Source organism: Eumetopias jubatus, unplaced genomic scaffold (assembly GCF_037043125.1).
Source record: "Eumetopias jubatus isolate StellerSeaLion01/CBP00866 unplaced genomic scaffold, mEumJub1_p1.0 scaffold_13, whole genome shotgun sequence".
NCBI lineage: Eukaryota > Metazoa > Chordata > Mammalia > Carnivora > Otariidae > Eumetopias > Eumetopias jubatus.
Genome location: NW_028274819.1, coordinates 24,309,804 through 24,320,426, shown reverse-complemented (window position 1 = coordinate 24,320,426; position 10,623 = coordinate 24,309,804). Strand labels below are relative to the sequence as shown.

The 10,623-nt window shown below is 41.7% G+C and overlaps 2 pseudogenes across 1 annotated transcript; both read right to left on the bottom strand.

The window, feature by feature from the left end:
- Positions 1-7,002: 7,002 nt before the first annotated feature.
- Positions 7,003-8,174, bottom strand: LOC114215161 (frataxin, mitochondrial pseudogene; annotated as a pseudogene).
- Positions 8,175-8,258: 84 nt separating this feature from the next.
- LOC114215162 (nucleoplasmin-3 pseudogene) lies at positions 8,259-9,166 on the bottom strand (annotated as a pseudogene). The gene is made up of 2 exons (XR_015766600.1): positions 8,609-9,166; positions 8,259-8,412 (listed from the first exon to the last, which is right to left on the bottom strand). The product of XR_015766600.1 is annotated as a nucleoplasmin-3 pseudogene (transcript).
- Positions 9,167-10,623: the final 1,457 nt, after the last annotated feature.

The window sequence follows — 10,623 nt, the reverse complement described above, 5'->3', positions numbered from 1 at the left end:
AGAGGTTTTCCTGCTCATAATAACAGGAACATTTTCATTAGACTCTCAACTGATGCTCAAGCCCAAGGAGTCTCAGATGTGATCGAAGCCAGGCCAGACTTAGCAGAAACACGTGGAGGTGCTCACAGATCAACTTGTATTAACTTTATAGGGCAACATGGATAGCCCTGGTCTGGGATTATACATTTTGTCTCAGTGGGACAAACAAAATATACAATATAGTGTTGTTCTTCTTTCCATCACAGAAGGAACTTTGATTACAAATGTCAGAAGCCCATCCTCATTAAGTTGAACTAAAAGAATTTATTGACATTTTAATAGGGATTTTAAATGGTGAAGTCATCTCACACAGACATTCAAGGGCAATGTTTTGGTAATTACTAGGTTCATGAGTTTGCAAGTTGTCAGAGGTCATGTTTATTTTTTCCTTCGGGTCTTATCTTTGTGTTGGTTTCCTTCTCAATAAGGTCTCACCATATGGTAGGAAAGATGGCTCCTGGAAACCCCAAATGTAAATCAGTCATGTGACTTGAGATTCCAGAAAAGACAACATCCCTTTTCCAAAATAGATAGTCACGGGAGAGCCTTTGATTGAGTCCCTTTGGGTCATGTGCTATTTGTTGTGACTTACAGTGCTCTGATTAGCCAGGTTGGCATCATGGGCCACACATGCAGTAGTCAGTAATGAGAGAGGGGAGAGTCTCAGCCAAACTCAATGGGATGGGTTTCCCACAAGAAAAAGTGTTCTGTTATGAGAAGAAGGGAGGAAGAAAGAATACATCAGGGAGAGAAAAACAGCCGCTAGACTGAAACACTACTTATGTCTCCTTTGGATGGCAACCTGCTGGCCAGATGGAACCTGATCCCTTGAGTTGCAGTTTGTCTCTGCTTTGGAGCTCAAGTTGTCATTAATAGCATGGGAATTCTAGTCACTGAAGCAGAGACATTATTGAATGTCATCTTATGAATGATCATGACCTGTTAATAAGGCAAAATTGAGTTTATTGTTTTTCTTGGTAAGAGAAAATAAAACTTCCAAAGCTTTGGTAGTGTCTCAGAGGGGAGAATGAAGGGTTGGAATTCACTGTTAGAAACTAAGGTGTGTCTTTCAATGTTAGTGTTGGGGGGATGAAGAAGGCTTTATTAAAACTGAGTAAGTTCTAACATGATATGACATGATATAACAATTTAGAATTGGTAGGAACTTCAAGGCAAGGATTTAAAAGCAAGAGTTTCAGAAGATTCTTAGGGCATAACTGTCTATTAATGCATTCTCTTGGAGAGTTGATGGATATTTCAGGAAGTTTCTGTAATTAGCAACCAAGTGATTTGCCTGGGCAAAGACTTATAGAATAGTGATTTATGCTAACGAGGACTTGGGAATAATAAACTCATGTTAATGTAGACAGTTAGCTCTGTGGGAGGAGGTGGTTTTGTTCCTCATTGTCCAAGCTGTATGTAGGAATAGATGGTTTTATGTCTCAATATCTTTTAGCCTAAAAAATGACCTAGTATAATTTATATAAAAATGATTTAAAAATCACTTAAACATTCATTTAAGATGAGAAAAATAAGTTAACCTAACATGTATTAAAATATAAATGACAAAAAATTAAAAGAAACTTTTAAAGGAAAATGCCTTAAAAATTGAAATTGAATAAACAAATGTTTTCAATTAGTATTTGCTCAGCTATTTTAAATGAACATGATTTGTGTTTGTTTGTTTGTTTTTGGAGAGGGGCGGTGGAAGGGGTAGAGGCAGAGTGAGAGGGAGAAAGAGAATCTCCACACCCAGGCTCCACACCCAGTACAGAGCCCCGACATGGGGCTCCATCTCATGACCCTGAGTTCATGACCTGAGCCAAAACCAAAAGTCGGATATGTAACCAACTAACTGAGCTACCCAGGTGCCATATCCTTTATTATTGAGAAGACATGTTTTGAACTCGGATGTTTCCCCTTGTTTTTGGAGAGACCTCTCTCTCTTATTGCTCTTATCTTTCTGAAGCAGTTTCTACTGTAGAGCTCTATTCCTTGGTATTATTGAAAACATCCTCCTTCAGTTTTTCTTTCTGGCATTCCTCTGCTCTTTGGGGTGGAGGAGGCATTAGCCTAGCTCTCCTCATTCCTATTATTTCCTTTTGCCCCATACAATAGTGTATGATATACCTGGTAACCTGGATTACCTAACCTAGATTTTATTTTATTTATTTATTTATTTATTTCTTAAATATGGTTTCTTTCTTTTTTTTTTTAAGATTTTATTTATTTATTTATTTGAGAGAGAGAATGAGAGAGAGAGACAGAGCACATGAGAGGAGGGAGGGTCAGAGGGAGAAGCAGACTCCCTGCCGAGCAGGGAGCTCGATGGTGGGACTTGATCCCAGGACTCCAGGATCATGACCTGAGCCGAAGGCAGTCGCTTAACCAACTGAGCCACCCAGGCACCCTAACCTAGATTTTAAAGGGTCTGATAATTTAGAGCCATAACTATTTTTGATACTCTTATTAATCTCCTTATAGGTATGCTATTATTTTGAAACTCTGAGAATAGGATTCAGTTGATGAGTAGATATAAAATGCTCTATAAATCCAAATTGCAGTATAGATTTTCAGAGAACGGAAGTATAACTATGCTGTAAAATATACAAAACCACAGTGTAAATAGAGGTAACTTTATTGGGAATAAATTGCATCTTATAATATTTTAACTGTCTTTTAAGTGAGCCAACTGTTATTCTCATTATCATCACTCTGTATTTTTTCCTTCCCCTGTCATCATTTTCCCAGACTCTGGGTCCTCTTGCTTAGGCTTACCTATCATCATGTCCACACTGCCATGACAACAGCAGGTCAAAATAAACAAGGAATGGGGTGCTTCTCCCAGGGAACTATTGTCCCTGACTGGAATTTCAGCTGTAACAGATGCATTGACATTCAGTGAGCCATCTGGGAAGATTCCAGTCCTTCCCTGTATCTGAGGAGTGCTACCATCCACCCTCCCTGAGGAGTTAGTACACATAGAACACAACACTCTTCTCTTCACACTTAAGTAAATAACACTGCAACTTTTGACCTCTAAGAGGGAAAACTCATTGTCTACAGTGCATGAGAGTCTCATGCAGGAAGTCACCGAGGAAAGCTTGAACAATTTAGATTCAAGTGTCATTTAGAGCGTACCTATTGCCTGAAAATGGAATTTCCCCTTCCCTCAGGAAATGCACAGCACAGATGTATGCTCCCAAACCCACAGAGATGAAGAGAGAGAAAGGAAAAGAAAGCCAACAGCTCATGCATGAAAGCATTTTCTGCACAGTAAAACATGATAAGATTGGATCTACAAAGAAGGTAACTGTTAAAGCAAAATGGCTTGCTGACAAAGATAAACAGATAAAGAAGACTTTATTCACAACTGTTGCAATAGGAGAGAGAGGCTAGAACCCACAGGAGCTCAGCTCCACTGAAACAAAGTGCTAGAGAGTTTGTAGGAGCTGAGATGGAGGGGGTCATAGGCCATCTGTGTTTGTTAACTGTCCTTTCCCACAGGAAAACTAAACTTTCTTGTATCTTCATGACAGAGAGTAGTTTCACCAGTTAGAGCAAGGGTCTCACCCTCTTATGGAAACTGGGAGATAGGAGTGCTTTCTTCATTGATGATTATATTTTAAAGAGATGGTTTACACATTCTTGAGAAAGACATTTCTGGGGTTGTAACACTGACAAGAACTTGGAGACTATTTATATACATTTCAAAGGAGTAGAAAAGGAATTCATGAGTTTTCCAAAGTAAGTGCTGTAAAGAAAGGGAAGTCAGGGGCATAGAGGTAGGAAGAAGCCTGTCTAAAGTTTGGTCAATCTGGGGGAAAGATTAAGGCCAACTTAGTTACATTCTTGGAGCATACCTCCTACCTCCATCTATTAGCTTCTTCACAGAAAGAAATATCTGCCTTGACATCATTCTGGATGTGATATGGTCCACTTAACATATATGAAGGAGGCCGATGTCTACGGAGGTTGAAATGAAGCCATTGCTACCAGCTTGTCCTTTGTGGCCTTTTGGTTGGTTTAAATTCCCTCTTTTAGCCATTCATCATCTTGGGTTAATCTTTACTTTTACCTTGGCATTTTCTTCTTCTTCTTCTTCTTCGTCTTTTTTTAAGATTTTATTTATTTATTTGAGGGACAGAAAGAAAGAGAAAAAGAAAGAGCAGAGGGAGAAGTGGACTCTCCACTGAGCAAAGAGCCTGATGTGGGGCTTGATCCCAGGACCCTGGGATCATGACCTGAGCCAAAGGCAGATGCTTAACCAACTGAGCCACCCAGGTGTTCCTTGGCATTCTCTTCTTATAAACAAACATACTTTTGATTATATGTATATTTGTGTATATACATATATATATTTATTACATATTATATATCTTTATGACTGAATGTATTTATTTATTTCCTGTGGAAAGAAGATCAAGAATGGCCTGCTTAGACCATACTGCCTAGAGCATAAAGAAGATTAAAGGTGCACAGGAAGAAGGGAAAATAATATTTGCTACATTTTTACTATGAGTCAGGCACAGTCTTAAGCCTCTACTGTTACTTATTCAATCCTTACAAGGACTGTATAAGGTAAGTATGATGGTCTTCACTTAAAATAGAAGTGAACCTCGAAAACTGAAGTCACTTAAGACCATGCAGCTAGTAAATGGCAGAGCTGGGATTCTGACATGAGGCTGTAATGAGTCTGCTGCCTCCAGTTTTGACGTTTGACCACTGACAGCTTTGAGGCACCACCCTCCACCTTTCCCTTTGCCCCACATCTGAGCAAGTCAGTATAAAAGCAGAATCAAATCATACAAACATCTGGGCACAATACCTCTTAACCACAATAAATATCAAAACCACTTGACTCTCCCTTTTCTCGAGCTGCTCTCAGCCAGCTTGGGTGCCCACCCTGCTCTACTTAAAAAAAAAAAAAATTCCCATTATGTGAGTAATAAACTTTTTTATACCTCCTGGTGATACATGATGTCATTAGTCTTGATATTTGAATTGATTTTGGGTGTCGGATTGATTTCTCCTTCTGCAGGCAGGGCAACCACAAAACAGAGGCAATGCAAAATGGAAAGGGGAAGTGGGGCCACTGGACATACACATGACCACTTCATACTACACTGGCCAACATTCTACATGTACCTTAGCCACATACCCCTGCCGTACTATGAATAGTACTCAGGAAGAAAAAGTGTGTGTTGGGGGGAGGCTCATTTGCAATAGAACCTGTTAAAACATAATTTGCATTGATTCTGTATGTTAGAATTTTGGTTCATCTTTTCCGTGCACTTTTGGTTCCTAACAATTATAAGCTGTAGCCCCTTAAGATACTGTGAACCAAAGTAAGCTTTATTGTAGGAAAGCACTGTTTAAACGGTTGAAGTCCTATTTCTTCCTTCTCTATTCTGTTGTTATGAATATAATGAATTTTTAACAAATAGAGGGCCTATTGCTGAGCTGGAAGACAAATGCTATGTTGCAGTAGTAAAAGCAGAGCATCTCATGCGTCTTCTGAAATATTTAGTCAAAGAATTGTCCCTGTGGGTAATGAACATCTGTTTTATTTAGTTTCCCCTTCTCCAGTTCTCTGATAACAGAACAGATTTTCCTCTGAGGAAGCTATTCCATATGTTTCAGCAAAGCTAAGGCTTTAACTTCATAAAATCTGCCCCAAACACAGGGGCGGACATAGAATCCAGGCTTGAAGTCTAAAAATACAATATCCTCCTGAACCTAATGGTGTGTTTAGAAATGGGCACGTGGCTAAATTCAGGCTCCTCTTTGAGAATCTTCTGCTAGACCTTTAACATGATGACGGGGTACCTGGGTGGCTCAGTCCATTAAGTGTCTGCCTTTGGCTCAAGTCTTGATTCCAGAGTCCTGGGATTGAGCCCCACGTTGGGCTTCCTGCTCAGCAGTGAGTCTGTTTCTCTTCCTCTGACCCTCTGCCTGCTTGTGCCCTCTCTTTCTTTCTCTCTCTCTCAAGTAAATAAATAAAAATCTTAAAAAAAAAATAGACCTTTAACATGATGGCATTTCTCACTGGTGTTGCAAGGTTGGTAGGGTGCGGCAAAAGGTTATCACACTGAAGCTAGATTAACTGACCAACAGAAAAGGACACAGGTCTCTAAGATATAACTCCTGAAGCCAGTTATTTTTGGAAGTTTTAGTTAACATAAGCCAATTAAATTCCCCTTTTCTTCCTAAGCTAGTCTGAGTTGAGTTTCATTACTTGTGGTCAAAAGTTTACGTTGTTTATGTATAAATATACTGTGTAATGAAAAATGTACTAGGTAAAGAGAGCAAATAATTTATTGTCCAAATCAGGACACTTTTGAAAGTCAAACCGGATACGATTCATACTTACACAGGGCAACAGGTTACCCTGGAACTGTCCCAGGCCAACCAGGACATGTGTTAACCCCAATAATTAGGTTTTACCATACCATATTGTATGTCTTCTAAGCCTTGTAGTAGCTTCCTCCATGTGCATAGATGATGATGATGATGATGATGATGATTAACATTTATAGGCAACTCGTTAATAAGTTTTATTTGGGAACAGAAAGGGGAGGTCAGCCAGGCACTTTTCATTGTGGTTTTATGCAGTTAAGTCCCTCAAAGAACAAATAGTGAAATCAAGTCATTTCTCCTGGAATTTTTCCTTCTTCTTTTTCTTTGTTGTAAGGTTATACAGAAAGGTATGAGTATATGGGCATTATAAAAGAGAAGGGATATCCTGTGAGGGAGGAAATGAGACAATAAATCCAAAAAAACCATGAAAATTAAAAATCCGAACTTGGGGGAGGGTGGGAAGCAAAGCATTTCTCACAGAGTCCTTACACACCATGCAATTGTCCTCAAAAGTGGGAATGGAAAAAACCAGATACTCAGCTGCAGAACGAAGTTGTGGTCTTGGCTTTATAGCTTTTATTGTCTTTGGAATTGGGCGGGGCATCAAGTGCCTTTTCCAGAATAGGCCAGAGAAGTAAGTGCAATTTGGCTTTTAAGGCTTTAGTCAGCCCCGTGGCCAGCGCCCATGGAGGGAGTGGGAGTACACCCATTCTTCCCAGTCCAGTCGCAGCCCTGGGGCCCACTGGAGAGTGAAGATACCCAGATTTGCTTGTTTGGGGTCTGCTTGTTGATCACGTAGGTTCCTAGATCTCCACCTAGTTTAACTGTTAAAACACCACTCCCAAACGAGACATCATAGTCTTTGAATGGGTAAGGTTTGTATGCGATGTCTTCAAAAAACTCTGCTAAGGAGTCCAGTGTCTTCTTTGCCGGTCTTTCATAGGCGGTCTCATCCAGAGAGCCAGGGTCTCCCAAAGTTCCCGCTGTCCTCAGAGTCATCAAAGGGACCCTCTGCTTTCCGACATTCACAATCGGATTGAGGCGGTGGAGGCTCAAGCTAGCGCGGCTGGGTACGTGGGTCGCTCCTGTCCCAATGCCCAGGCCCCGGCGGCGATTGATTGTATTGCTTTAAGCCACCGAGTTTGTGGTAGTTGGTTGTAGGGGCTGAAGGCTTGAGTTGGGATGTGTCAGGAAGAGCAAGTGTGGGAGCTCTGGAGGAAATGAGCTGCTGTGGCCCATGCTGCCTTGGAGTTGGCAGTGCATTCCTTCCCTGGGTGCTTCTCCCTTGCGTCTGGCTGGAGCAGCTGGGGACATGACCCTCAGTGCCCCCGTCCACTGTGAGCTGGATACCGCTATTTGGAGTAGCTGTCGTAGGTGGAGAAATGAAGGAGGCTACTTCTTCAGGCCAGGAGGCAAAACGGACACACAGCCATGCTGTGGTAGGAGAAACACTGCCAGGAACCCAGGCTCCTGAGGAGCAATGCTGAAGGGTGGCCAAAGGGGAGAGAAGCACTGACCTCCACCTGGGGGTGTGGCCTCTAGCTGCTGGCTAGGGGAGCGGGTGCGGGGGGGAGGGGGAGGGAGGGTCTCTCCCAGTCCCTGCAGTGACACATGAATCCTTCCTACCTAGAGCCAGAGGTCCCACCATTCCTTTTGCCTTGAGCCGCTCCTCCTGACTCTGTGTGACCCCAGAACAGAGTGATGCAGACTTCTGTGGGGGGGGGCAGTGCAGGGGTCCCCAGCTGTGGGCTCAGATCTCCAGGAAGCAGCTGCATGATTATCTGAATCCTGGGCGTCTGCTGCAGAGGGGCGAACAGCAGCTGCAGAACCACCGGACCAAAGGTGAGCCCCAGTTTTTTTTGCAAAAAACTCCATATCACTTTATTTCAACCTTTCTCCAAAAATGTAAAAAGTATTAAAAATGTGCAGTCCTGAGCTTCAGATGCTGATCTCCAATCTCATAGGCAAGTGGGGAGAGAGGGTGAGGACAGAAGTTCAGAGTTCCTCCCAATCCTGGAGAAAAGGGAAGTCCCAGGTAGGGCATAAGATTAGAAAAATACCAGGGCTCTATGAGGGATAGGACCACCCTCTCTCCTAACACCAGCCCAAGACCCCACCCACCCACCCATCCTCTTCAACAGAGAAGACACATTTAAAGTTCTTGAAGCTTGTACAGGAACATGGTGCATGGCACATGTAGCCAGGTGACCAAGGAGGCTAGGGCCTATCCCCTGCCTCTTGGCAGGCAGGATGGGGCACCACTCAGCTTCCTCCTGCTCACTACCTTCTTCTTCACTCTCTTCTTGCTCAGAAACATCATTGCTTATAGTAACAATCTGGAGCCTCCCAGTGATCCGCACAGGGCCAGAACCTGACTTCAGGCGGAAGGTTACAGGTGGCTGGAGCTGGAAGTCATCCAAACTGAGCATGGGTTGGCAGGACAACTTGAGGTTCGCTACAGGGACTGCAGTCTCCGGTGGTCATGATTCCTGGCCATGACTTCTACCCCATTACACTCATCTTTGGCCCCCTCAGTGAGGCAGAGCATGGTCAAAGCCAGCACATGCTCTGAATCATCCTCTTTTTCTACCTTGAAGGTGAAAGAGCGGGTGTGGCCGGAGAGCTCACAGCCGAAGAAAAAACTGTCCATAGTGACCAGAGCCGGGACCCGCAGACCCCCGATCCCTCCGGCCTGGGCTCGGCTCTCCTGACTCAGGAACGCTAAGGCGGCAGCGGCGCCAGCGGCGCCAGCGGCGCGGGCGGCCATGCTGCAAGGGCCGTCCTTTTTTTTTTTTTTTTTTGAGCATTCTGAATGATTTTATTACAGGGGAAAAATAACAGATCCAACTGTAAATAAATAATTCAAGAAGGATGATAAAGTCTCATTGACCTCAGCAGAGATATAGACTAGGTTATATTTCAGACGGTCCATTCTGAATGGAAGTGAGTGGCAGGGAGTGCTTTCTTGTCTCCTTACTGCAGTTTCTGGCTTAGAATACTACAAATCTGAATATGTAAAAATAGCTTTGTAATACACTGGTATTTTCTGCTTTCATCTGAATATTGCCCTCTAACACAGATCCTCCGATATGTGCTGACAGGTTGCTCTTCAGCTTTCCTTATAAATTATATTTACAGACAATAGCAGACTGGGGGTGCCCATGTGAATGAATTATTTTCAACATTTGTCTTATTCAATTGGCATTTATTGCAGTGGCTTCTAACCTATGGCATGTATCAGAATAATTTAAGGAGTTTGTAAAAGTGCATGCCTAGATCTCAACCCGATGGACCCAAACAGAATTTCCTTAAGTGTTTTTTATATTCTTTGAAGACATTATAAAATACACAAAAAGCTGAAAACAGTTGATTTACCGAGTCAACTGCTATTGACTAATATAATTTGAAATAGTCCCCAAATATTGCTACTTTTGTAACAGATTTGATACCCTTGTGGTTCTATCTCTGTCATGATACCCATGTTCCTATGGTGGTACATAGAGGTGAGCCATGCCAAAAAAGCTCAAAGATTTTCCTTAAAAGTGCATTAAGTAATGCTAAATATGAGATTTATTACTCATACTAAAATGCTGACTATTTCAGGAAATTGCCAGTCTGTCTTAGGCTGGATGGCATCTCATCAAATTTGATGTCATCTGTTTGCTGACTGGAGAGACAGAAAATATTGCTGTTCTAGCCTACTTTATACAAACATTAAATTGAACCATCTGAAATTAACTGTTTTTCTAGGTCAAAAATATCTGAATGCTGGCAATTCCATATGGTTTAACCTGCTAAATGAATTTATTAGTAAATAAACTAAAATCAAACAAGCTAAATTATTCTAGTGCTTTTTTAAAAGTGAAATTTAATAAGTAGGTAAATACTAGTATAGCTTCTGGGTTATTGAAAATAATCAAACAGTTGAAAGATAAATTGTTGGTTAAAATTCTGTGTCTTATTGTTTTTGTTGATTTTCTTCAACCTTCCCCAGACATGAATTTGTTTCATGTCTTCAGTGATTTTGTACATGTTCGTCGAATGTGTGGAAGTTACTACTGTATATGAATGAATAGCAATCACAAGCCATGAATTTTGTGTGTGTACTTAAAATCCTGGATTATGATATGTACTGTAAATGAGTTTATTACATATATTATTAAGGTTGGTCGAGGTATAGCTGTAGCATAATAGAAATACTATTGGAATCAGAGTGAGAAGTCT